This window comes from Panthera uncia, assembly GCF_023721935.1.
Source record: "Panthera uncia isolate 11264 chromosome E2 unlocalized genomic scaffold, Puncia_PCG_1.0 HiC_scaffold_20, whole genome shotgun sequence".
NCBI classification, from domain to species: domain Eukaryota; kingdom Metazoa; phylum Chordata; class Mammalia; order Carnivora; family Felidae; genus Panthera; species Panthera uncia.
In genome coordinates this window covers 5,359,596-5,386,946 of record NW_026057589.1, presented here as the reverse complement: position 1 = coordinate 5,386,946, position 27,351 = coordinate 5,359,596, and the positions used below count along the sequence as shown (strand labels likewise).

At 44.7% G+C, this 27,351-nt stretch overlaps 1 protein-coding gene across 3 annotated transcripts in view; it reads left to right on the top strand.

The window, feature by feature from the left end:
• The first annotated feature begins 10,174 nt into the window (after positions 1-10,174).
• Positions 10,175-27,351, top strand: part of CDH11 (cadherin 11) — a 153,890-nt gene continuing 136,713 nt past the window's right edge. For 2 of the 3 annotated variants that reach the window (XR_007455956.1, XM_049622783.1), the window contains exon 1: positions 10,175-10,387. The gene's annotated coding sequence lies outside the window, so the exon portion shown is untranslated. Of the gene's footprint in view, positions 10,388-22,358; positions 25,910-27,351 lie in introns of those variants that run through there. The other variant, XM_049622784.1, reaches the window with a different exon arrangement.

Below are 27,351 nucleotides of genomic sequence, written 5' to 3'. Positions count from 1 at the left end.
CTCACAGCCAGTAAAGGCCATAAACAGGATTCAGACTTGGGAAGTTCAATTTCCAAGCCCATTTGCCATGCCATGGAATTCTGCATCTTCCCCTGAGAAGAGCAGAGGAGAAAACAGGAGTGAGCAATGGTGTGGACACTTAAGGTTGGAAAGAGAGCAGCTGATCCTTGGGTTCCATGAATAGCAAAGAATTGTTGACAAAAGGTTCTGAATGGCAACATGAAGGCATCTGACTGACCTCCACACTGAGCTCTGGGGTAACCTCAATGCCTTTGTTTATCTTCTGGCCATTACCACTGCTCCATGTCGTATTTAACCTGTGTTTCAGAACAGGCCTCCAATGGACACAGTGTCAATATAAATGTATCCTTTGGACATAGTTTTGAAAAACTATGCCTAGAGTGACTGTAATCAGTAATCATGGGCTTTTAGAGGGAAACAGGAACGTAGACATCTTTTGGGCAAGCCTCCTTATTCTACACAAAAAGAAGTGGCTCAGAGATAGGCAAGTATTTGTCCAAAGTCAGAGTTCAGAACACAGGTCTTCTGCTCCCAGCGGAGTGATATATGTTTTTAGCTAATTAAATATCAGCTGACACTGCCTTCCTGACCCAGGAAGTGATTTGTGGACACAGGAAAGGGGAGCAGCCTAGTGCCCAAAATGGGTTCGTGGAACTGCAGTCTGGGGACTCTTACTTCCCACACCCAATCTCATACTCACACACCTGGTCATCCTGCAGATTCTCTTAGGCAATAATAAGCATCTACATGTGTCCAATTGGCTGAGTCAGTCATATGAGAATGATCCTTGACATCTTCCTCTCTCTCACCTGCCATAACCAATTCTACACAAAGTCCTGCTTCTGTTTCCAAAACACACCTACGGCCTGCATCCCTCTTTGCTGCCATGGTGTATCCCAAGCCCGCAGCCCTCTCTCCTGGTTAACTGCAATGGATCACCATTCAGCCATTCTTGCTTTCATTGGCTCACAGCCAAAATAGTCTTTGTCAACAAATACAATCCGAGCACTTCTGCTTAAAAAAAAAAAAAAAAAGTCCACATTGCCCATTGCCCTTGGGGTACAATTTCCTTTTCCTACAAAGCCCCGGATTATTTTTCTCTGTGCACTTCCTCAAAATACATTAAGCATCAGGCTTATGAATCTTCTTTAGGTCCTCAAATGCCCCAAATCCCACCTTGCCTCAATGCTCTTACACAATCTACTCCTTCCATGGAACACTCTCTCCCTATACTTACCCTAACTCTTCTGCATACTTTAACTCTCAGCTGAAAAATAATACCTTTAACAAAAATTTCCCTCTCCTCCCCTTACTATCTCTCCCGTATAAATTAGTTCCTCAGTGAGAATCCCTTGCAGACTGTGAGCAATTACATCACATTTAATTATTCATTTATTAGCAAACTGTTTGATTCTGAGTAAGCTGTTCAATTCTCTGAGCTTTCTCGTTCTTGCCTATAAAATGGGCATACTTTGTAGAATAGTTGTAAGGACCAGAATTAAAGCACTTAATAGGCATTCAATGAATAGCTACGAAAAGTGTTATTCTTAAATTTTACCCATAGCCCAAAACAATACTCTGTACAATAAAAATCAATCACGGCTTAAGACCCAGAAGTAAGGTGACTATCAATCAGAATAGAGAGATTCTTCTGGAATACTGTTTCCAAGAAGACTCTTAAGCCACCTGTGTATATGCCACCTGTGCATTCCATTTTGACCTACCTGTGCTTTATGGAAACACCACTATTAGCTTTTTGCCATGTAACAAGGCCATTGAAAAGGGAAAAGAAACGTTTACAACGGGCTAAAACACTGAAATACAGCTTATGATGCGGAAGTTCAACTGTCTTAAGCTGAGGACTCTAAAGAAAGATTTTTTTTAAAAAAGCTTTCTCCATTGGGTTACAATGATTTCTGCCTTCTCCTTCTCAACACAGATAGTCAATGTTTCAATGTTCATAAAAATTGGAACACAGAGCTATCTTGAATCCTGTTGTCCAAATTGTAGACTATTTGCAAAGCAATCCAGTACCAATCTTGAATAGCATTTCCAATGGTTCTCCTGGAGCACAAACACATTTAAATGCGCCTATTCACAAGTTTAAAGAAGAATGTAAATGTATGCACATATGAACATTGAAATAGCCTTCTGTGAGGCAGTTTAATAAGCCAATCTCTTAGTCCATACAGCAAATAAACTAGAATTAGAAATCAGAAGCAGAACTGTCATTATGCATACCTGTAATTCATTTTAAGAAATTCGTATGTTCCAGAAAAGTTGTCTGCACCCCACCATTTTTTAAATTGGATTATATTTTTAACAACACTAAAGGAAGTAGCTGTTTTAACTAGCATTCGAATGATACCTTTGGTAAAGTGAAGAATCATTTCTGTAATATGAATAATTGGCATCATTAAATTCACTTTGTAAACAAGGGATACTTGTACCATGTTTAGATTCAAGCAGATGATCCATCTGCTCTTGGTTTGGGGATTCATTCATTCAGTTAGCATTTTGCATGCATTTGCTATTCATGTATTCATTCTACAAATATTTACTGAGTGCTTACCATATGCCTGGCATTGTATTAGATGCTGACAATACAGGAATGAACAAGAGAGGTGATATCCTTCGTCCTCCTGAAGCTTGTACCCTAGTGGGGCAAGGTGACAATAAAAAAGAGGTAAATAAAAACATACAGTACAATCTCAAGTGGATATACGTGTTACAAGTAAGAATTGAGCAGTCTAAGGGGATAGAAAGGGATGGGCTGTAGGGGGCTAGAGTGTTGGGTGGGTGCTTTGGTCATTGGAAGAGCCAGGGAAATCCTGGTTAAACAGGCAAAATGAAGGAGCAAGCCAGGAGAAAGACTCAGGGCAGGGTGCTTCAGCCAGAAGGGACAGCAAGTGCCAAGGTCCTGAATTGGGAGTATGTTTGTGCTTGAACAATAGCAAAAAGCAAAGTGTGGCTTGAGTAATCCAGGGAGAGACGGGAAGATCAGCAAGATACTTAGGAGCCAGCCCATGATGCACTTTCTAGACTATGAGGTATGCATGAGGCAACTGTTCTCAGCACCAGTAGGGGCAAGGAATAGAAGACTCCCAGAATCCACAGATTTCTGCCCACCATGGAAAGGGACAGTTCTACAAACAGATTAACATGTGTATATCTTTTCCCTTACATCCTCTTTATTCCTCTCTTACCTTTACTGCTTCTATTGCCCTTCCCTCCCTCTCTCCCTTCTTTCCTTTCACCCTTTCATGAATATTTATTTTTTACCTATTGTGCCTAGGGATCTGATGGATGCTCACTTTCCTGGGTCTAGAGAAAAGTTCTCCCTTTCCCCCACATACTCCCCATTCACATCAGAATTAGAATCTGTTGCATGAGCTTCTCCACTGGGATAACTTGTGAGTCAAACACATAGGTTGGAATCCTAACTCCAAGACATACCTGTTGTATTATATTGGGCAGTGCATACAATTTTCTTGTTATGTCAATTCTCTAATCTGTAAAATAGGGATAATAACACATACTTTGATGGGAGGTTTTGAAAATTTCTAGTTTTATACGTATGCTGGTGATTGTTATTATGACATTATTATAATACACATAATAATGTAATAATAATTAATTATTATAATAAATTATTATTATTACATTATTATTTTTTCCTTTACAACTTGAACCTTAAAGTTAAAGGAAGGACATGGTTACACGGTTTGGTATGAGGTTGAAACTGTCTTCTGGTTCCATCTCTTCTAATGTCCTAGAATATTATATTCCTGATTATAGGATATAACCCATGGAATATGACAACCCAGGACAACCCAGTATGGAGGCAGGATGAAAGTTGTTTGTGCCTATGGGAGATTGTATTCATGTCCCCAACTCTTCACCCTTCTCTGTATTTTTGCCAAGCACTTTTTGCCAAGCACCTCGGAAGTTTCTCTCAATAAAAAAGCAGACTATGTTTCTCCACCCCTTGTCTTTCCATCTGACCATGTGGTATGCTTTGGCCAACAAAATGAGGTAGAAGGGACAGTTTCCAGTACTAAGACTAAACCACAAGAGGCCATGCATATTTCTGTGTGACATCTTGTGTAGTTGCTCGCGCCATGAGAATATGCCCAATCTGGTCCCAAGAAGAGGATGGGAAATACAGGAAGCTGAGCTATTACCATAGCCTAGCCCAGTCTGGACCAGGCAACCCCAGCCAGCCCACAGATGAGAAAAAATAACTGTTATTTTAAGCCACTGGCATCCTTCATAATCTAGTATTATTATGGTGATATCTGACTGATATGCTGCATTAATTTAATCAAAATATTTATTAATAAACATTATCAATTAATCCAGCATATTTACTGGACATCTGTATTTAACACACGAAGTACTGTGTGATACCAGAAGGGTATCAACCTTGCCCTTGGGGAACTTATAGTCTAGGTGAGGGAGGAAAACAAAGAAATGCTTCTGGTCAGAGTAGAAAAAGGTGTTTCAGGGAAGGAGGTTGCCTAGAGTCAGGGTTTAGCAGGAGATGACTGGCTGACAACTCCTAGTGGTGGAAAGGGGAACTGCATCTATGAGACGCTCCTATTCTAAAGAAGAGTAGAACTTAAACTCCAGAATCTTCTCTGGAAGAAACCTCTGCAGAACTTACCTTGGGTGAGCTCTCATTTACAGCTAGTCTCTGAGAAAGGGAATGACTCACTCAGGGTGACTCAGTGAATTTGTGGCAAATCTAGGACATGAACCCAAGGGCACCTGCCCCCAAGTTTGGCACATCTAATTCTAAAATGACCTTAGATGGGTCTTACAGTGTCAGTAAACTTTGAATTGCCCTAATATTCTTGGCCAGAAGTTTTATTACACATATGATTTAAAATAAGATTAATCTCCACAATTATTATAATTCATAATTGTAACATGCTTCTTTCTTCCTCAGGCCATTTAAGGTATGATAGTAATCAGACCTTGTAATTAATAACAGTAATTAATACCTTTCATTTATTGAGCCTCTGCTCTAAGCACAATTTTTATGGCTTTAGGTAAGTGGGCACATTGAATCCCTGCAACAATCTAGGCACAGATAATAAGCCCCATTTTACAGAATTGGAAACTGAATCTCAAGGAGATAAAGTCTTTGCCCAAAGTCATACAGCTAGGTAAGTGGCAGAACCAGGAATCAGACACAAATCGAAAGTCTGTGGTTTTTCCACTTTTCTCTGCAGACCCAGCTGTGGGAACCTTTATTTGAAATGTTGGTTCACAAATGGCATTCCTGTTCCATCTTTCTCAATGTTTTCCCTCTGCCTAGAGAAGGCATGATAGGAGCCCACCGCAATGTGATAAAACAATCTCCCTGCTTGGATCTTGCCTCATGTTTTACACCTTATACCAAAGGATGCCTCTGGAGCACAGGCTTTGAGGAGACCTAGGGGAGCTTGGAGCTTCTAAGTGGAAACAAGGAACTGACTCAGCAGGGCCTGGCTATCTTCAGAGTCTGAGGAGAGGCCCATCAAAGGGATGAGAGCCCGGTACCTTTGATGAAGGAACCAACAGGAAATTATTAGCCTCATGCTGACAAGGACAAAGACAAGAAAAAGGCCATTTGGGCCTCATCTCTGTCTGGACTGGAAGAGGCAGGAAGCAGAAGGGGCTGTTTAATCCTGGCTCCAGAGCAACTTGAACCCTGGCTTCCTCCCTTGAAGAACAAGGTGAAGGAAAGGTGAGGCAAGTTAAGATAAACACCCAAACTTTTGGCTGCCTGGAGGAACTGAATCTTTTAATTTAAGCTGTCAGTAGGTTCTTTCTTCTTCTCTCTCTCTCTTTTCCTTTTTTAATCTAAACTGTAATCACACAATACTCCACCCAAATGCTTGATATGGATTTCTAAGACAGATCCTAACATAGTCATAAAAAATCCCCTCTGAAATGTGCACTTTGTACTGTGTCTATGTGTAGGTGTGTTTAAAATGTCACGAACTGGAATACCTAACTCTAGTTCCCAGGAATTAATCACTTAGAAGAGTGAAAGGGGGAAATTAACTTGCTTTAACACTTACAAGACTCTCCAAAGCAGGCGCCAAAATAGAACTTACTGAATAGACGTATGGTTATCTTTCCATAAGAACTAAAACTCTTAAAAACACACACACACATTTTTCTATAAATTTGCCTTGCAAAAATTTCCCCCCTAAGGCTCAAATGCAAGTCACAGACTCTCACAGATTCCTCACAGGGAATAAAAGTGTAAAAAGAAGTTTTTTTGGGGGGGTGGGGCTGGCGGGTTTGGCCTTTTTTTAAAGTTACAATTCAATGAATTTTAGTTAAATGTGTAGATTTGTGCAACCATAACCATCATCTGATTTTAGAACATTTTCAACACCAAGCAAAGTTCCTTCATGCCCATCTGTAGTCAACTCCTATTCCTACCCTTAGCCAGGACAACCACTGATCTGCTTTCTGCCTGTATACATTTGCATAATATAAATAGAATGAAATAATATGAAGTTTTGTATCTGGTTTTTAGCATGTTTTCAAGGTTCATTCATAATGTAACATGTATCAGTATTTCTTTTCTTTTTAATGCTAAATACTATTCCATCTCATGGATATACCACATTGTATCCATCCAGCTATTAGGGATAATGCTGCTGTGAATTTTCAGACACACATCTTTGTGTGGATAGGTTTTCAGGTCTCTTGAGTAGAATCAAAGGCACAGAATTGCTGGGTTGTGCAAAGAGATACTGACTGCTGCTATACGCTAGGTTCTATGTGATTCAGGTATGCTCTGTTAGTGGAAACCTACTAAGCAATTCTTGACTTATTTTTAAAACCAGCTGATACTACCTATCATTAATGGGACGATCTAAAAACAAGTCCCCCAAAACAAACAACAACAAAACAAACCAAAAAAACAACAGTAAAAGAAACAAACACAACAGCTCTCATTTGATGCATTTTGAACAGAAACCAGAGGGCAAATTCCAACTAATATCAGATCACAAGTGTCCAGGCTCCATCCTTGGACTCGCCTCCAAAATGGAATTCATTGAAATGGGCAGAAAACATGAATAGACACTTCTCTAAAGAAGACATCCAGATGGCCAACAAGCACATAAAAAGATGCTCAATGTCGCTCCTCATCAGGGAAATACAAATCAAAACCACACTCAGCTATCACCTCACGCCAGTCAGAGTGGCTAAAATGAACAAAACAGGAGACTATAGATGCTGGCGAGGATGTGGAGAAACAGGAACCCTCTTGCACTGTTGGTGGGAATGCAAACTGGTGCAGCCGCTCTGGAAAACAGTGTGGAGGTTCCTCAAAAAATTAAAAATAGATCTACCCTATGACCCAGCAGTAGCACTGCTAGGAATTTACCCAAGGGATATGGGAGTACTGATGCATAGGGGCACTTGGACCCCAATTTTTATAGCAGCACTCTCAACAATAGCTAAATTATGGAAAGAGCCTAAATGTCCATCAACTGACAAATGGATAAAGAAATTGTGGTTTATATACACAATGGAGTACTACGTGGCAATGAGAAAGAATGAAATATGGCCCTTTGTAGCAACATGGATGGAACTGGTGAGTGTTATGCTAAGTGAAATAAATCATACAGAGAAGGACAGATTTCATATGTTTTCACTCCTATGTGGATCCTGAGAAACTTAACAGAAGACCATGGGGGAGGGGAAGGAAAAAAATGGTTAGAGAGGGAGGGAGCCAAAACATAAGAGACTCCTAAAAACTGAGAACAAACTGAGGGTTTATGGGGTGTGGGTGGGTGATGAGTATTGAGGAGGGCACCTGTTGGGATGAGCACTGGGTGTTGTATGGAAACCAATTTGACAATAAATTTCATTAAAAAATAAAATAAATAACATAAAATAACATAAAAATAAATAAAATGTAAAAAAAAAAATGGAATTCATTGAACTTTTTTCTCACGGATGGAAAGATGCCCTCACCATCACAGATCCTGAACAACTTTGTGTACGTGTAATTAGATTGGCATGGAGTTCACGGTCCCTTTATGCCCACGTGGGAAGGATGAGAAAACCCTGACAATAGTTAGAAGCTGAACAAGCGCGAAATCCAGCTATCTTCTCTCCTGGGTAATGTCAATCACGCGCGGAAGTGGCGCGGTGCGAGCACCCTGTTGCCGTCGCTGCGTCCCACCATAGTGAGGGGACTTTCGGCGGAGGCCTAGGACGTGCTGAAGTTTTAGGGCTTACAGCACCCGGGAGTGGCAGATGAAAAGATAGGACCAAAGGGGCTGAGAGGAAGCAAGAGTGTGGAGGGGCTCAGGTCAGGGCCCAGCCTGAGGAGGAGGCGGCAGAGGCAGGTACAGCGTGCGACTCACCCGCGCGCTGCGGAGAAGCGCTGAGCCTCGGTGGCCTCGCCAGTCGCTCGCACCTGGCGGCAGTGAGGCGGGGGTGGGCCGTATCCAGTGCCGGGAGAACTGTCGCCTCTCGGCCTTTGGGACGTGGGGGGGTAGGGAGCGGAGAAGCGAAGGAACCCGGCAGCGCAAACCTAGCGCCCCCTCCCCCAGCCGAGGAACGGGCAGATTGATGGCCACGGCCACATGGAGGGCCCGGGGGGCGCGCTGGGAGCCGAGGCGTGGGGGGGGGGGATCCCGGAGGCCGCGACGTCGGCGGGCGCGCCAAGGGGGAGGGGCGGCGTGCCCGGAGAGCCCGCCCCGCCCGCCGCCCCCGCGCACGCTGCCGGGCGCCGCGCAAAATCGTGTAGCCTCGCGCGCTCGCTGCCCGGGAGCTGGGTCGAGGAGGGGACCGTGGGGGACCAGGAGCCTGAGGGCCGGTTCCTTCTGCTTTCGCGCACCGTCCGAGGCTTTCTCTTCCTTTACTCGCCCCCGTTTTCCGTTGACTCCTCGGTCCTTGCCCATCTCTTCCGCGGGCCCATCACCGCTCCCCTTCTTGCCCATCCTAATCCCCGTCCCTCCTGGAGATTCTTTTCCCCGTTATCCCTTTGCTGCTTCGCCGTCTCTCTGCGTCTTCTTTTTCCGCCACTCCCCACCTTGGAAACTTGTTCTAGCCAGGGGTGTCCACCAGGTCACAGTTGTTTCCCTCGACCCCGGGGCCCTCGGAGTGTGGGGGTGCCAACCACGTTCGGGGTACCATGAGCGCCCCGCCCAGTCCCTGGCGTGACCCCTAGGCCCCGACCCTGGCTGCCTTCTCTTCCCGCGACTCCGCGACGGCAGGAAGAGGCTGGGGTCCCCCCCCCCCCCAGGAATAAAAGGGAGGACAGAGGGAGGGCCCGCAGGAGGACGCGGGCCCTGCACCTTAGGCCCTCTCCCGCGGAGCCGCACTCCCTGCAGAGCCTTCGTGGGTGTGCGGCGATGGGGCCTGAGGCAACAAGTGACGCTGACTGCGGGGGCCGCTGGTACCTGCCTGTGGCGGGGGCCCAGGCACCCTCTAGGGGGGCGGTGGCGGGCGCGAGGCCGATTCTAGCTCAGCCTTCCCCGCGCCCCCCCTCTGCAAGCGAAGCGCGGCGCGGGCGGGGGTACTGGGAGAGAACCGAGAGACGTGGCTCTTCCCAAGTCCGAAGTCTCCCTCCCCAGGTTTCCCTACCCCCGCCCCAAGCAGAGTTTGAGAGATATGGGGGAGGCGCAGGGCAGAAGCCGCCGACGTGGAGCGATTTTAGGAGGGGGTGGTAGAGTGAGGAAAGACAATTCCCGATTGCCTCCCCCGCTTGGGCGATGCTTTCCTCCAACGCACCATCCAGGCCTCCCGGGCAAGGGCCCAGCCTGGCCAGCTGGAGCGGATTTGGGCGAAGGAGGAAAAGGGGGCTCCCAACCCCTCCCCAGCTTCCCTCCGCCGCCCTCCCTGATTGGCTGTGCGTCCCCGGAGCCCAACTTCAGTCGCTCCAGACTCTGTCTGAGCCCCAAGGGAGCCGGAGTGCAGCGACCCGGGGCGGCAACGAATCCAGGGGTCAGCATCTGTGGGGCCCCTGGGGGGAGGGGCGCGGACGGGGTCGGCCCCCGCAGCCTCCGCCAGGCCCAGCTTTCCGCGTCTCGCGGCCTCGGCTCCTCTCCGCCCCCCGCCCTTTCCTTCCCTCCCAGCAGCGGCCTCCCTCCTCCTCCGGCCCCCCCCACCCCGCCCGCCACCTCCCCCCGGTTTCTCATTCCTGCCACTAGCGCGCTCGGCGGCTCATTCCGCGGCCGCCGCCAGCCGAGGGGAGCGTCGCGAGCAGATGCCGCGGGGGCCGCTCGCAGCCGCCGCCGACTTGTGAATGGGACCCGGACTGGGGCCGGGGTTGACACCGCTGTGCTTGGCTTGCGCCAAGGACCGACGGCCCCGAGCTCGCGCCCACCCTCCAGGGCCCCAGGTGAGGCTCGCCGCCAGTCCCTTCCTCTCGCCTGGATTGGGATTCTTGGAGTGGGGGAGTGGGAGGGGGGGGTGTCTCTGGATGAACGTCTGGAGGTGTGCGGAAAGAGGTCTGACTCGGGAAGATTTCACTAATGCAACGCAGGAACGGGGGGAGGGCGGAGGTAAGAGAAGATTTGTTTAAAAATCAAAAAGAGAGAAGGGAACCAGCTGTGGGCGCGGGCGGCGCGGGGGGCAGAGGCGCCAGATGTGCGCTCCAACCTCTCTCCCCCGCTCCGGCCTCTTCTGGGGTCTTCGCCGAGGCCGCGGGAGAGGGGCTTTGCGCCGGGCTGGGGCAGACGCTGCAGAGCCGCGCTCCGGACGCGCCGACTGCCCGCGGTCGGGTCTCTGGGGAAAGTCGCCCCCGGCGCGGTGCCGGCCCGCCCGCCCGCGCTGCACCTCTTGCCGAAAGCGGCGACGTGACCGCGCTCTGCAGGGTTCCTTTCCCTTCCTCCCTGTCCCCGCCGAGCGCTCTCGGGGCTCAGCCCTCCTTGCGCGACCGCCGGGGAAGCCCCGGACAACGGAAGGAACCGGGCTCGCGTCGGCGGTGGCCCCGCACTTTAATTGCCGGGCTCTGGGTCCGCTGACTGCGGCTGAGGGGCGGCCGATTGCGGTGCGCGCTCCAGCCCTCCAGCCCGAGTCTCTGCTCGCGAGCTCCGGGGGCCGCCCGTTAGCTCCCGCCAGCCCAAGGAGAGGTCGGCGAGCGCCTCAGACTCGGGCTCAGCTCTGCCCGCGGCTCGCGAAGCCTGCCAGGGTCAACGTTAACTTTGCGAACCAAGCCTTGCCCGAAGCCTGCGTCTCCTCCCCGAGCGCGCCAAGCCTCCCTAGCTCCCCGCACGCACGGCCCTCCTCCCTTAGCTTTGCCCCGGAACGCGAGCCGGCAGAATGGGAAGGGCGGTGAGGAGAGGACCCTCTTCCCCACCCCCACCTCAAGCCAGGCAGAGCTGTAAGGAGCGCCCGCCTCGCGCTGTGAAGAAAAGAGTCCCCGGAGAAAGTGGGGTCCGGGAGGCCCCCCGGTCGCACTTCTTCATCCCTTTCTTGACAAGGCCCTGCTTTCGCTGGGGCGGGAGGGTGTGGGGGGGGGGAGGGGGTACCCCACACGCCTCCCTCTCCAGGGCGAAAGGTTTTCTAGATGCTAGAAAAAGCCCTGTTGCTTTTGCTGATAATGCAGCAGGAATTTCACGGGCCATCGCACTGCTATTAAGAAATTGCATCTTTTAATTATTTAATAATACCATCCCTGCATGACGACGGGTTGTCCCTAAGGGATGGGGGTGGAGGGTTGTTCCTGAAACCCTGCTGTAGGGGCATATAGCTCTGCCTGAAGTCTTCCCTCTTGTTTCCCCCAAAGAAATCTTGTTCTAGTGGTTCTGAAATCTTTCCTTGTTTTAATCTTCCGATCATTCCTATCAGGTTAACATGAGGCAGGGAGTAAGTTTTCGGTTTAATCACAGGGAGGACATGATAATTAATCTGGCAAGAGGATGGATCAATTTCTTTATCACTTGGGCTTGCAGCAGACATCGATGGTTTTGCGGGGTGTCTGGCTTTCCTGGGGATGGGGATGTTCTGTGTTCTCAGGAGCGGGGATCAGCCAGCATCGCATCACCACCTTTGCCAGGCTGGGCTCTGAGCGCTAGATCCAAATACCCCGGGAGAGGAGAAGAGAAGGGGCTGACCTTCATTTCATTAATCCTGGAATTATTTTTCCTGCATATGTGAGATGCAGACACCAGAACACAGAAGTAGTCTCTGCCCAACCCTAGCTGCAGGGAGCCTGGTCTTCTTCCAGCAGAACAAAGGAATAAAAGTTGCAAAACAAAGGGACAGAGTTGTGGCCAATACCAGAGGGACCCTGAACCTCCTCGTCACTAAAGTTCCTTAATCCTGAGCTCTGATTCCAAGTTTTAGAGTTGGCCAGTGGGCCCTGGAATTCGAACCTCCTTGCAAAACTGAATTCCTGCCTAGTACAAAGAAATGTGAGTAGTTTCCAAGTGTAGACCAGGGAAGGGCATCTGAGAGGCCAGGAAACTTTGCTCCAGTGAGAATTATCTTTACATCTTCCTTTTGAAACATGGCAAATTAATGAATTAAAAATGTGTTGCAGCCAGGCTTTATTGTTAATAACAATTATTCCTATCGTTTTTGTCGTTATTTCAGACTCTGCATAAGCTGCCCATTTTGTTACATTGTTTGAAAAAAAGATATCAGCCCTCCTCTCCTCCCACCTCTGGGATGGGGGTGGGGAGAGAGAATGAAGAGGTCTGAGATAGGATCATCTGTTGAGGCCAAAACAAGTAGATTTACTCAAACTCGGCTTACTGCTTACTAGAAAAAATTGGCTTTTAAAATAGTTCTAATTGAAGCAGTGGACCATCTTGATAACACTTCACAACTTCCATTATGTTCAGCATTCCTATCAGAACACCAGACAGTAAGACTACCAGAAACCTAAATTCTATTTTTCAATTAAGATGCAATCTTTTGTTAATTTGAGAATTAAAAAAAAAAAAAAAATCACGGCTCTCTCTCTCTCTCTCTCTTTTTTTTTTTTTTCTTTTTTATGACCCAGGACTCTTTGCAGGGGTGGTGGTGAATGTGTGTGTTTGTTTGTTTATTTGTGAGAGGAGATGGGGGCAAGGTTGAAGAGCCATGCCATGATTTGGGGGAATACAGATCAATTTCATGCTCCTTTAATGCACTTGTCTTCATAATTCATGGTTTTTCTTCCACTTTGAATAGAATTACATGGCTGCCTTGTAAAGATTCTGGTTTGGGGACCCTCTTATGGGAAACGCCATGACTTTGACCTCAAAGCTTGATTTACAATGCCACAGCTACACTCCCATGAGCTCAATGTGTCTCGAAACCTCGCCTGTGAATGTCTGTGACTTATGAAGTTGACAGTTCACATAAACTTTGATCTGTGATATTCAGATCTATTTTCAGAACCATCTAAAGGAGATCTGCAGATTTGATTTTAGTTTTCCTTCATTTTCAATACATTTATGTAGGCAAATGTTCAAGAAGCATAACCATTTTGTTTATTTTCAATATTTTTTTTTCACTTTGATTAGGCATACCTAATCTTTAATAATAAGACACTGGTCTACAGGGGTTGAAACTAGGTAGCAAACATTTTATATTACACTGTAAAGTTTGCAGAATGCCTATGAATTCCTGAGTCTTTTTCCCAGAAAATCTGAACACCGTGTAAATTCATCAGCCTATGAATAGTGGTTGGGATTTTTTCCCCCTTAGGAAATTGGTCATTGTTTCAGAAAAAGTTACCTAGTGCCTCAAGAGCCCACATTCTATATCTGCCAAGCATGTGAGTTCTCAACTTTTCTAATCCATTGTGATTGCCCCTAAAATACGTAAAGATCTTTGGTCTATATGGGCTAGCGGACAGACATCAACAGGTATGTTAAAAAAGAAAAAAAAAAAAAAGCTGGAGAAAGTTAGGCAAATGCTGGCACACCAGTAGTACTAAGAATCCATCAGGATTCCATCAGGATTACTGTGATAGTCATCCACAGCCTCTTCTATGGGCAGAAAGAACTAAAGAAAACACTCGAGGAGGATAATTAGACATCTTTCTGCTATAATTTTACCCTGACATTGAGAGCCTTGTGCATCTCTGGAAATGGGCTCCTTCGCGGAAGATTGCACTTCTGGCCACTAGAGGGCAATGGCGCCCTTCTCCAACTTTCTGCATGGGGCCCATCTGCTTTTGAGGGCACCATGAAAAGCGGTTTTGTTACCACCACCCCTGTCTGGCCCTCTGAGGAGAGACCGAATTCAATCTAGCAGTGGTTCAGGCTACCGCCTGAGCAGTTTGTCAGGATTAACATCTTTCTAGTCGGTGGATCCTTTACCTTCAGCCTCTTCTTCCCATCTTGGAGTTTACTAGAAAGTTGGAAAAATCTTGTAACTTGAGATTATCTGAGCAGAAGGTGCTTGGGGGCTGGGGTGCCTGATACACAAGGTCAGCTCTCAGTAAGACAGTGATCTGGGAGGATTTTTTGGCTTTTTTTTCCCCCTGCTAGAAAGAGCATCATTTGAGACTCCGAGGGGAAACGAATGAATAAAGAAGAGAAATATTAGTGAGATTACTGTGGTATCATTGCCTATTCTTTCAAGAGGTTTTTAAAACATCTGCAAGACATTTCTAATTTGCAAAAACGAATAGCAGTATGATCTTCGGTAAACACTTTGGGGCATGGAGTTTTAATGTAACTGTAAATGTTTTACTGTTACCTTTAAACCATTCTTGATATTGCTGTAAAAAAACCTAAATTTAGCAGAGAGTAAAATTTAATTCAAGATTGGTCCTTGACTTTTTTTTCCTCCTCAGTGATATGGAAATTACTGCTTATGATTAAATTGCATATTTTAGGTTGCCCAAATTTATATTTGTTACTGTTTGATAGCGTCATTATGAAAGTTCAGAAGAATAATGTAAAAAAGATACTAACGCTATATTATAATTAAGAGGAAAGCTCTAATAAAAAAATAAGTACTGTCCTAAGTGGATTCTTAATTTTATTTTTTTAACTGAGTACAATTGCCTCCCTGGTGAGTCAGCAGTGCAGTTCTGTGTATCTCTGAGTGTGTTGGAATGTGCAGGCAGTTGATGAAGAAGGAATCAATGCAAATGCATTATGGGAAGGAGTATTAAGTAACTCAGTGGAAAGTAAGACAAAGTGTTTTGTAAACCAATGCTCACTCACCACCGGACAGTTTATTTAACCCGGAAAAAAGAAAGTACTTTTAAATTGTAAGTGCTTGTGAATAACGCATGTTTGTTAGAACTGGAGGCAAAATTTCATTGTTATTTGGTTTAATTAGTCATCAGACTGTTGCAGGGTACCAGGATTCTTATTGAGATGAATCATTGTTCTCATAGTCTGTCCAGTTAAAGTTTCTGCTCCGGCACAGAATCTCGTACACCAGGATATTAAGTGAGATAGAAGGATGAAAGAGAAGAGAGGAAAGGAGGAAAAGGAAGAGGAAAAAAAAAAAAAAAAGCATGAGAGAGATGAATGGTGCTGTTTCTCCTGACGGGCCAAGTACTGGTGACACCCGTCCCCCCCAACCCCCTGCCTTTGTCTCTCTCTACTCCTTTAACCCATGTGAGGTGCTGAATCCGGAAAGCTGGCCTAAACAGCTTTACAGGCCGTAGTAAACAGTGGCTAGGCTCTTATTCTATTGCTTTCTGGCCCTGAGAACAATCCTCAAAGGATATTGTGAATTCTTCTCGAATTTTTTGGGTTGTTGCAGGTGAAGAAAACCCTACATTCACTTCCTCCGTGAATTCTTTTCTTTGCTAGAAATCCACATGATGTGGTCCTCTGTACTCGCATGATTTCACAATTAAGAATTTATAGAAATTTCTGGAAGAAAATGGTTCTGGACTCGGTGTCTTCCACATTCTGAAGATTACCTAACATAGCATCCAGAGTGTGGAGTCTCCTCCTTGTGTTAGTTTAAGATGCGCAGAGATCTCTTTTCAGCCATCATTAGGCTCTGTCCGTGAGGGCAAACAGTGAGAATTTCGAGTAGCATCCACACCACCAGTGGCGTTTATTCTCAGTAAGAACCAGCATGGAAGAAGGCAGGCTTAGGCGTATCAGATATGTACTGTGCGGCCACCCCCTCCATGGATCTCCGGAAAGTGTTACCCATGATCACATCCTCAAGGCTCAGACTACTTCCGTCATCCCCGAGGCTTAGACCGCCTATTGGGTCAGCAGGGGATTAGGGTGAGGAGGGTGGTGCCAGGTGTAAGTGCAGAGTAAGATCCTTGTCTCTGTTTGACATTTTGGTATTTTTGCACATCATGGACTTTCCCGTTCAGTACGATTTTTCAAATATTGCATTACAATAGTATCCGTGTCGATTACTGAATTTTTTGGCAAGCCCTTCTATTTTGTGCCCAAGCCCAAGGACCATGCCTCCCCTGACTCACCCTAGTTCCAGCCCTGCCCAGCACTTTGATTCTTTGCAGCTGCACCTCCAGTGCTTCCAGGGTATGTGACTAAGAATAAGCAACAGAACTTCTAAGACACAGATGCCTCCTCTGTAACAACAGAAATCATAATAATACTCATGTCCTAGCATTGTTGTAATGATAAAATGAAAACTGAGTGCAGTGTCTGATTCATGATAAGCCCACACTAAACACTCAGCCCTTTCTGTCCTCTCAGACCTGGGATTGAGTTTTATAGACTAATGGTGGAGGTAGCAATTCTTCCTTATAATTATTAGGCCAAAATCCTGCACTGAACATTTGCTTTAGATTGAGGCCTCTCCCAATTAGGGATGAATTGTTTATTAGTGCCTGCCTTTTTTTGAATTATTTCATAAGTTTAAGTGATCCATCCCTCTTCCATTTAAAATATTCAAGAAGCAGTTGAGATTTTAGAGATAATTATGGCTTCTGAAAAGTGCCTGCCTCCTTCCTACCTTTGCATTTTCTCTCTGTTCGTTTTTACATATGGGTTGCTGTGGTAAGTTGCCCCGAAGTAATATCTTACTGGGAAAGTTTGCTAAGCATGCGATGTTGAGATATTCATCACAAGGTTTGCTTTCATTTAAAAGGGGCTCATTACTATTCCAGACTAGCTTAAATGATAATTAGCCCCTTGATAAATCGTCTCCATTTCAAGCTTATTCCTGTTTGTTTTTCAGGTAAATGTAGTTTGGGATTTTAAGGGGGTGGAGCAGTGACCATTTTAACTCATGAAGACACTGCACTGAAGAAGCTCTCGCCCTGCCTGTGGTCCTCTTTGGGTCCAGGCAGAAGCACAGTGATTTGGCACAGCATTGAAAATAACAGGAGCCCTCACCCCACCAGCCATTAATGGTTTTCTGACTCTTTTCCGGCTCCGTGGCATGGGCGGGCTGGGCTTTCCAAGGCTCCTGAACCTTCCAGGTTGTCCTGCTCTGTCCCATCTGTAGCCTTCTTGTGTCGTGTGTTTCTACCCCAGGCCTGAAGTCTCTCCTGAGTATTTCCTGAAAGGAAATACCTCCCCGTGTTTGCCTGGAAAAGGGAAGGAGGAAGAGCCAACTGTTTCATACCCTACCATGTGCCAGGTGCCGTGCCTCATTTATTCTACGTCCTCATCCTGTGGAGCATCTCCACTGTACAAAGGGGGAAACTGACTCGCAGGAGGACTCTGGACCCTTGTCTAAGCTCCTGTGGCTGGAGGAAGAAAAGCTGGGTTTCCCAGTCTGTCCTGAATCCACATGCCCAGAGGTTTTCTACTATATGTGATGCATGTTGCAAGCTGGGGCCTCCCTGGCTTTCTAGAGAAGAGCAGCTGGGCCGAGAGCTGAGCCGACTGCTCAGACCTGTGCCCCTACAAGACCCCAAACCTTATTCATTAAAAGAAACTTCTGAGATTTTCTGGTATAACTATCCTCCCAGCATGTTTTCTGTTTCACTGTTAATCCTGTATCTTCATACATGTCCTGATGACAGCCTGCTAACTACCTCTCAGGGAACCCATCACACTAGCTGTGATCCATTAACTCTGTTCATTAAGATCCCACATCAGAAGAGGAGTGAAAATACACCTCTTTTGTAACTTTATCCCAGCAGTTAGTCTTTACGTCTGCTCCCCATCACTTTTTCCTCTTCCTTACAGCCCTGCAAGTATTTGAAAATCAGTATCAGATAGTAGTTAAAATCCAGCATTTATGGAGGCTTTAGCTAGTTTCAGTCACTGGGCGAAGAACATTCTGTGTGAGACTTATCCACAGTGACTTTGTGAACTGGTAAGATTATTGCTAACATCGTACAGAAAAAAGAAACAAACAAAAACGACATTCCTGGTGTTCCACAACCAGTAATTGAAAAACGCAGGCATCCCACGCCAAACGTATGCACTATCAGGATGGTCCACCCTTTCGTGCTTCAGCTAATCTGATGAGATAGTTTCCAGACTCCTCTCCATTCTCATTTCTCCCATTTGCTTCCACTCCATTATGTCATTGTTCCCTTTCACACGTGGCACCTTCTCTCAGATTCTACATCGTATAGTCTAACTCCTATGTAGCGATAGGGCCTAGTACTTCCTGAGTGAGGAGTGGACATTCCACTTCACCAAGTAGGAATCTGATGTGTGAAGTCATCAACAGAATTGCCAACCTTCAGTTAGAGATGAGGGTCCAGGGACCCAGGGAGGAAACATGACTTGCCTGAGATCACATGGTCATTTAGGGCAGGTGAAGCAAGAATGTGGCAGTCTTGGCTCTTAACTCAGTCTCTTACCGCTATCTACAAACAAGTTTGTTTGTTTGTTTTTTAGAGTAGATATATTGGTGGTCTAATTTTTATTTAAACATATCATTAGCTCCATTATCTATCTAGATATCTATCTGTCTACACACACAAAGATACAACCTGTTATGTCATTAGGTAGTTAAGTTGTGATACATAAGTATGGGCCTTTCCATGAATCTTTATTTAGAAGTCATGGTCAGCCAATCCAATGTCTTATGGTAATATTTTGCAAACTGTACTATCTGACCTTGGCCTTCAGGTCTTTCCCACTTTATAGTCATTATCATTAATATCTTTATTCCATGTTTTCATAGCTAACAAAGTAGAGTGGCATCTCACCTTGCCACCCCTTGTAAGCATTCACAGGACTCGCTGGCAGGGTTCAGTTTGAAATCAAGTTCAAACCCATCTGTTTGTCACCTACTTTAATGAAAGGCTCTGGGCTGGGCACACAGAAATAGTCAATCATAAGGCCTTCCTTAAAAAAGCAGCAATCTCAGTGGTGCAGAACATACTATGTCTGTCTATAAAAACTCAAGATCCCGAACAGTAAGTGTTGCAAAGGAAGAATAAACAAATGTGGGCACAGGACGGGCAAGTCACAACTAGTGTAGTAATCAAGGATGGTCCGGGGAAGGAAGGCAGTTGTGGCTACCATGTCCTGATGATGGCTGCTGTATCATTAGTGATACGGAATACATTACCCCCGGTGCAAACCATAGAGGCATTGAGAACTTTCATCATTAGAAATCCTTCCTTCGATGGAGCCAAACTGTCTCCCCAGAGCTTATATTCTTTAATACAAGCTGTTGATGCCATGCAGAATGGATGTACTTCTTTCTCCACATTCCAGTTACTCAGTATTTATTGTTTTCCAGGAAGCCTTCTCCCCAGCTTTAACATCTCTGGAGTGAACACCTCATTCATTTTTTGCTCCAGCCCTCCTCGGAGGACTGAAGACGAAAATCTAGACGGCTAAACTCTGGACTATCCACTCCTTTCCACACACTTCTTTTATTGCAGCCCGAGGCTACATTACATTAGCTTTTATTGCCAGTCACATCACCCAGAGGACTTCTGCTCCACAGTTTATTTGTTTATTTGTTTTTCCTTACGTGCTGCTGTTAAGTCACATTTCCCCACCTGTCCCTGTGCACGAAAGACATGACAGGCACCTTCAGTTGTTAGCACAGGCTCTGGAATCAGGCTGTCCGACTGCAACTCAATTTACCATTTCTCAGTTTACCCATCCATGTGCTGTGTTAGTAATATCTCCCTTACAGGGTGGCTCTGATATTAAACAATATTAATATATAAATACGCTTAAAACAGTGTACAGAATGGGGTAGCTGTTACTATTATCTTGGTTAGATTTCATATTGTTAGGTTCAGTCCATGGATCCAGTCTCCCAAAACGTGTTTAAGTTTAAATCCTTAGTCTGTTATCCAGAATATCTGTCATCCTTCATAGCTTCATGCTATGAGTTGGCTTTACTCTGTCACCAAGATTTCTTGGTAAAAACAAAAAACAAAAAACAAACCAAACCAAAGTAAACAAAACAATAACAGCAATAAAAATACCCAGAACAGGAGCAGGGGCAGAATCTTATTGAACAAGACAGTTCCTTTTCAGTGGTTCTTCATCCTGGAATTACAATATTATACATGTTAGTCATTCCTTGTAGCACACATTTGTCATCTTGTTTGCTTGTTTGTTTGTTTGGCTGCAAAGTATTGGAACCCCCGTCCTGTGTTTGGAGAATAGCTCACAAGAAGATTCTCTATAGAAAGAACACTACTTGCACTCCAGAGGCCTGAAGGGCCAAAGAGTTGCTTCCTTAGCCCTCTTGGAAGCTAGAACACAGACTCAGCTCCAGCCTCCCAGTGTGTTTTAAATTTAGATTCAGTAGCTTACATACATGCAGACACACACACACACACACACACACACATACAGGTAAGACCACTGGCCATGAAGAACTCGCTCTGGCTTTTGTGGCAGTGGTTGTACCATTATCTGATGTCTGGGGCCACTGGGATGGTAGAGTAAACTGTAACTACCCATGTCCAGCAAGGATAGCTGTGGTGCCCACACCCACCTGATCCATGACTGTGTCTGGTCTGTGGATCTGACTGCCCCAGGTCCCTGACAGCATGACCTCTGTGTTAGCCCAAGGATAGGATGATTAGGTGATGTTGTGCCTGCTTACGGCTGGGTGAGTTGGGGCAGCAAAGACACACAGGTAACTGCTGCCTCTGAAGCTGGCCTCATACCATCCCAGGACAACTTTCCTGACCGACCTTTGAAAGAAATCATCATCGCCCTTCCAGAGAGTGAAGCCTTCAGGGCAAGCTCAGAATTTCTGAGCTTCTAACATTCTGTAGCGTGTCTAATGGACCAGGTAGTTGAACACAGAACGGCTTTGATTTCATGGCTGGTAAAGCTCCTTGCCCACACCTGACTCAGTTATCACCAAGCTGCTCAAGACTCCTGGAGCCATGCATGCCAATTTCTATGTAATACTCCCTGACTGCTCACCATGCACACAAATCCAGACCACAAACCACAGATAACTAACCAACCAGGTGAAGCTGGGTGGGCAGCTATGTCAGTAAGTACCAACATCATAGTATCTGTTTATTAAAACATGTATATTTAAAGGTTTTGTCTACTTAACAACATATTTAAAGATTTTATAAAATCATTTACGGTAGCAGCAGAACTGTATTTAAAATCCAAACCCAAGCTGAAAAAACAGGTTGTTGATGCAAACAGTTCCAATTCATAACACTTTGCCCTAAAATATCCCAAGAGTTGTGAGGAAGTTGCTCTTGAACTGGCTTGCTCCACTATCTGCTTCATGTATAGACACAGCTGTGGTAGAAGATATCGTTTTCATTTTTATATTATTCTTGAGAACCTAAGAAGCACTATATAAATGAAGTGTCACTATTAGTATTATTATCTTAGAGTAGAAATTGCAATGTAGCAGTTAGAGCTGGGCACGCTTGCCTTCGGAATAATGCCTTGGTGATTCTTGTGTTTTATTCATCACCGCTCCTACTGCAAACATCACAAAGAATCTTCAACTTCAGCAAATCTCGGCAGTGCATTTGGGAGCATTAGTCAGGAGACTAATGCAGCCTGAGAGGATGTGTCTTTGAAGTAAGGGATGGGTCCTAGGGAATTATTTCAGCGGCCCTCTCCCCATCAACCCCATTGCCATCGTGCCCTGCATTACCAGCCAGAGAGGCACCCGGTTTGCGCTTAGAGAGGCGTGCCTGTGTTCCTTTCTTATTGGCTGCTTAATATCCCATTTCTCTGAAGTGGAGAAAGATCACCTGTCAGCAAGTTTGCTGCCAATTGCTTACAATTTTTCCCTAATAGGCTGCCTGGTGATTCCCTCCCGGTAGGCAGACCAGCCTAGTGCCACGCTGACACTGCTGATAAATAGCTGTGTGGCTTTGGGCAAGCCAATTAACCTCAGTTTACTCATCTGTAAAGTGGCCTTTTGGGTCCTTTCCAGCTCTAAAATGATGTGGCCCTCAAATCTCCCACAAATCCTTTGGCTCGGTGCTATCCAGCTGTCACATCTCAGCATTCTAGAGAAAGCCATGCAAACAGAAACACCAGGATGTGTAGCACAGGCTGGATTTGCCCAGAGTAGCCAGCAGGTGATAGTGGACAGAGTATGCCTGCAGGGTAAGAAGTTTGGGACTCTGTGGAGTACATTGAATGCCAAATTCAGAGCTTTGGACTTCATTCCCTAGGCCCTAGGGAGCCTTTAAAGGGCTGGGAATAAGGGAGTGATGCGTTCAATGCTTTATTAAATGATTTCTGGAACAGCATTGAGAATTACTGCTAGAAAGAACAGAAACTCTAAACAGGGAAGCCAGCAGGTAGGGGATTACAGCAGAGATGATGAAGCAGGGCCTAGGGTGGCAGCATTATCACAATAGCTGATGTGTACTGAGCATTTACTATATGCACACACTGTGCTCAGCACTTCCCATAAATTATCTCCACCCATCCTCACTACAACCTCAGTGATGCAGAAGCTATAATGATCCCCATTTATAAAACACAGAAACTAAGACTCAGAGTAGTCAAACAACTTTCCCCAGGTTTCAACAGTTAATAAGTGGACAAACAGGGATTTGAACACAGATCCCATGCTCTCCACTGCTCTGCTGTAGGGACACAGAGGTAAGAGGCTTCCAGGGGTAGGTTCATGAGACTTGCTGCTGACCGTCGATGAGAAATTGGGATGGATATTTGGCGAAGTGCATCTTGAGTGCCTTGGACTTGGCCTTCCAAGGATTATGTCACTGCATCTTTCCAACCTCATAAACAGGAGCCGCAAGATCACACACATAGATTGTGGCAAAGGATTTGAACTCAGAACCTGGAAGATCCAGAAAGCTTTCCCTAGGACACTTCTAATGCTTCTAAGATTGATGGGTTCTTGGCTTTCTCCCAACCCAGGATGCTTTGAAGATGACACAGAATATTATGCTTTCTGTAATGTGCTCATATGACTTAAATGCTTAAAAAGATGTGTTACAGAGAAAAGAAATTGTGTTTCCAAGTTCCATGGTTTTTTTGTTTTGTTTTGTTTTGTTTTTTTGAAATTTTGGCTCCTCTCCAGCCCTGGCATAGATGAAGATGCCCCAACAGTGTCACTTTGGAACGATTATTTTGCAGCCAGAGTTTACAGTGGTGTTTATAGAGGGTGTTGAGAGAAAGCATATAAGCCTAGTCGTTATCCATCAGTGGACACTCTCCACCTTCTGCTGTGTGGTGCCATGACCTGGTACAATGCATACAAAAGCTGAGAGAAGAGAGTCACATTGTGTCTTCACTGAGGCATATTAATAAGGACCCAGATTTCTGAGAGTTGAAAGAATCATCTATACTGGATTTTAAGAGACATCAAATTTGTCACTCTAAACCGGGACTTAAGAACAAATGAAATTGCAAACACCAACATGACTAAGTCTTGCCCAGAGAGACAAAGGCCACATGGTCTCCGTGCTTGGTATTTCTATGTCTGCTCTAATATTCTTGAAACATTTTCATTTCTATGCCTCTTTGATTCATCTTTACCCATTCTTTCTTTGTTAACCAACTCACTGTGAGACAAGAGATGGGAACTTGCTTCCCTTGTCTAGACTCAAGTTCTCTCTTTTGTAGAAGAGGGTTAGAATGGAAAATTGCTGGGGTGCCTGGGTGGCTCAGTGAGTTAAGCGTCCGACTTGGGTTCAGGTCATGATCTCGTGGTTCGTGGGTTCAAGCCCCACCGGGCTCTGTGCTGACAGCTCGAAGCCTGGACCCTGATTCGGATTCTGTGTCTCCCTCTCTCTCTGCCCCTCACCTGATCTCTCTCTCTCTCAAAAGTAAATAAACATTTAAAAATTTTTAATAATAATAATAAAAAAAAAGAATGGAAAATTGCCTCCCCACAGGAGGGATCTGGAAGAACAGCTGAGCTCTGCTTTAAAAGTCCAAAAACCGAACAAAACAAAATAAAAACAAAAGCAAAAAAGAACATCTCTGGCTACCCTGCTTGACCCAGAGAATACATGTATTATTATTCTCTTCTTAATCCAGCTCCTGGGGTTCAGATATTTATTTGGACAATGAAAACCAAATTGATGATAGGCCCTTGGGAACTCAGGACTTAGTTCTCAGGTTCTGGCAAAGAACCTACAAATCCTATCTCCGGACTCATTTAAATTAATGGTTGTAAAAACAAAAGCAAATAAGAAAAGCTTTGTGGCTAAGAATGTGAATTGATTAAATTCATGGAAATAGCATCACTCTTCAAGGATTGCCTGTCTTCGCTTAATGTTGAAAATATTGATATTATCTCTAGTATTGTTTCCCCTATTTTTACATTTGCATGGGAAACGATTTGATTAACATTTTCTCTGAAGATGGTTTCCTTTGGAGAAAGTTACATTGATTGTATCAGCTCGGCCACAGGCCACCAAGCGTGCCTTCCCAGGCAAGACTGATTTGGATGCAAAACAGCTATTTTGGAAACAGTAACTTTACCTGTATTGTTGAACCTCTTTTCAAGGCTCCGTTGGGTTTGCTATAGTAGAGCATTGAGGTTGCCACTCACATGACATACATTGTGCTAATGCAACTTTAATTTTCATACCAAATTGGACAAGAAATGAGTTTGTCAGAAATAATCAAGTCTATTGCAGAAGAACCAGGGTGGGTAGTTACTGAGATGTGACTGTTACTATGTGAGGTGACCTTGTGTCCTGAGGATGTGTAGATAGAGGTCGTCGGGCATGCTGGACCCAGGGACACCCCTTAGGAAACTCCTGGGGACCGTTGCCAGCTAGGAATATCCCCCAGTCATTAAGTATAATTTGGCTCTGGCTCTGCCTCTCCCTCATTCCCACTGACTTGCTGGGATCCTTACAAAAACGAAACAAAACAAACAAACACACAAAACCAAAAATGCTTTATATAAATAGTTCAATATCTATGAAATTTATGCTTTACCTTAAATAAAAGATACAGTGACTGGATGCTAAGTCCACCTAGGTAGATCTGGAAATCCAACATAGTGTGAGGAAGAACTGGGAAAATATGTGTAAGTGATTCCTTATACTGAGCATGTAGGAACTGATTTTAAGCCTATTGGTTATCTCTGAGGTCAAAATCCCTTTGGCTTCATATTTCATACGTGAATTTTAGAATATATTTCCTCAGAACATTCAACAATTCTTACAGCCTCCAGGACACTAATATATCAGAGTTTCCAAAGTTCATTTAGGTTGCTGGTCATCTGTTCGGGGGTTTCTTTTGAGCTGATGGGACATAGAATGACTTGCATACTATATCCTATCAATGTTCTCTTGCGGATTGAAACAGCAAGAAACACGGATGCTTCCTTGATGGCTTTGGCATGTGCTTTAAATTCACTGTCTCACTCAGGTCTCATGACAGTGTTGAAACCTGATCTGAGTGATTAAAAGCTCAAGGGCTGAAGGGGTTCAGACTTCACTGCCTTCAGATTCTGCTGCCACCAGTTTTTAGTGGTGTGGCCAGGAATACACAAGTTATTCTTTTTTTTTTTTTTTTCCTTCAGTTTCCTCATCTGTACTTTTGGCATGACAAGAACATATACAGAGCCAAGTGAACACTTCATAAATGTCAGCGACAGCCCTGTGGTGAGATGTGTATTGTTACTTCTGCTCTGCGGAGAGGAAGTGGGTGCTGTGAGCTTGCACACCTTACTCTGGTTATATAGCAGCTAGTAGTGACAACGTGGACTCTGTGTCCAAGTTCAGTGGCTCCAAACCCATTTGTTCCTTTCTGTTCCTTCTACTCAAGTTTACTAAGCTATCATTTCTCTCTTCCACACCAAACCTTCTCTTGGATTTGATGCGGACTAGTTTTCCATTGCTTATGAAGGGTTCATGCTTTCCTTTTAAAGAAATTGACATAAATAGTGGTCTCTTTCCCTGGATGAATATTTGCATAACTGTGAAGTATGTTAAGAACTCAATTTTCTCCACCGAATCCTTTGTTTTTGAGCTTTTCTATGTTTATAATTGAAATTCTAGGAGCATAGCTCTCCAAGCCAGTGTTGTCCTTGAGATATGTAACACAAGCCACAAAGGTGAGCCAAATAATGCAATTTTAAATTTTCTAGTAGTCCGATTTTTAAAAAGGTAAAAAAGTGACAATTTTATTTTTATTTTTTATTTTTTAAAGGTTTATTTATTTTTGAGAGACATGGAGAGAGAGAACGAGCAGGGGAGGGACAGAGAGAGAGAGGGAGACACAGAATCTGAAGCAGGCTCCAGGCTCTAAACTGTCAGCACAGAGCCTGACACGGGGCTCAGACCCATGCACCATGAGATCATGACCTGAGCTGAAGTCACTTAACTGATTGAGCCACCGAGGCGCCACAAAAAGTGACAATTTTAATGATGCAGCTAATATATCCAAAATATTATGGCATGCAATCAATATAAAGTTATTAATGTGCTATTTCTCCTTCTTTTTTCATACTAAGTCTTGGAAATCTGGTGTGTATTATACACGTGTAACACATCTCAGTGGGGACTAGGCACGTGTCTAGTGCTCAGAAGCTGCATGCACCTAGTAGATACTGTATAGATGGTGGAAGCCTTAGTATTTCAAAGGACAATTTGTGCAACAAATAATTTTTAAGCAACTGTTGGCGAGGGAAGTACTCTTAGGCACGTTGTTGTGTTACCTAATTTCAGTCTCAAGATAACCCTGTACTTTCACCCCTATTTTTCAGACAAGGTAACTTACAGCTCAGATTATATACATGCTTATTATTATACAGCTAGTAAGATGCAGAACTTGAATTTAGATTTCCCATCTTTTGTCTCCCTTTCCAGGGCTCTTTCTACAGTACTGTAAGCGCCCAATAGTGATGATGATGATGATGATGACGACAACCATTTTGAAATAATAATATTAACATAGTAATTCTGTTAATACCTGGCAAAGGTGAATTTAGAACACTTTCTCCTAAATTGTGTCATTTATGGTTGTGTGTATAAACATTTGATACACAATCATTTAAAATATATATTTATATCCTGAATGAGTCTCTAGCAGGTTGCAGAAGGCA